General features: G+C 73.1%; 1 protein-coding gene across 1 annotated transcript in view; it reads left to right on the top strand.

Annotated features, from left to right (window-relative positions):
- The window catches only part of PIAS4 (protein inhibitor of activated STAT 4), a 28,747-nt gene that overhangs the window by 2,525 nt on the left and 25,341 nt on the right, over positions 1-881 (top strand). The window lies entirely within an intron of this gene.

Genomic DNA, 881 nt, shown 5'->3' with positions numbered 1-881 from the left:
CCTCAGCCTCCCAAAGGCGCGGGATGACAGGCTGAGCCACCGAGCCCGGCTTCCACTGCTGTTTTATGTTACTTATTTACTTATTTGAGCCAGAGTCTCACTCTGTCGCCCAGGCTGGACTGCAGGGACACGCTCCCGGCCACCGCAGCCTCGGCCTGCTGGGCTCAGGCGATCCTCCTGCCTCAGCCTCCCAAGCAGCTGGGACCACAGGCACGCGCCACCACGCCGGCGAATTCCACGAGCGCTTGTAGAGACGCGGTCGCGCCAAGTTGCCCAGACCTGGTCTTGAACCCCTGGCCTTACGCGATCCTCTCGCCTCCGCCTCCCAGAGTGCAGGGATCACAGGCGTGAGCCACCGCGCCCGCCTTCCGTGTGTTTCTGTCTCGCGCTTAAAAAAAAGACGCGACCACCGAAACGTTCCGCTCGGCGGCTCGCGGGCGCTGGGGAGCCAAGGGGCGCCTCGGAGCAGGCGAGGTCCCGGTGAGCGCGGACTCCAGGGCTTCCCGCGGGGGCTGGCGGGGGCATCCCGAGGGCGGCAGGCGCTCGGGGGCACTGGGCAGGGGGCTCCCGCGTTCCGCGCCGGGTGGGCGCACCGGGACCCGGATGTGCGGCGCGGGGCGTCGGAGCCCGCTGAGAGTGCGGGCGCCGCCGCGGGGGAGGCGCCGTCCCCTCCCCGGCGCCTCGGGGAGTCTGGGCGCGCACCGGGCGGCCGCCGCGCGCCGCGGAGCGGTGGTCGCTGCCGCCGCCCCCTCGGCGCGACTCAGCACCCGCCCGGGCCTGGGCGGGCTCGTGCCCCTTTAAGGAGCCGGCGCCGCCGGGAGTGGGCGTGGCCGCCGCGGGCGGAAGAGACGGGAGGGGGCCGGGGCCCGGCGGCTCTGATT

Source organism: Carlito syrichta, unplaced genomic scaffold (genome assembly GCF_000164805.1).
Source record: "Carlito syrichta isolate Samal-C Ts95f unplaced genomic scaffold, Tarsius_syrichta-2.0.1 Scaffold126587, whole genome shotgun sequence".
Taxonomy (NCBI): Eukaryota; Metazoa; Chordata; class Mammalia; order Primates; family Tarsiidae; genus Carlito; species Carlito syrichta.
Note: the sequence above shows the minus strand (reverse complement) of the source record. Positions and strands in the feature narration are given on the sequence as shown.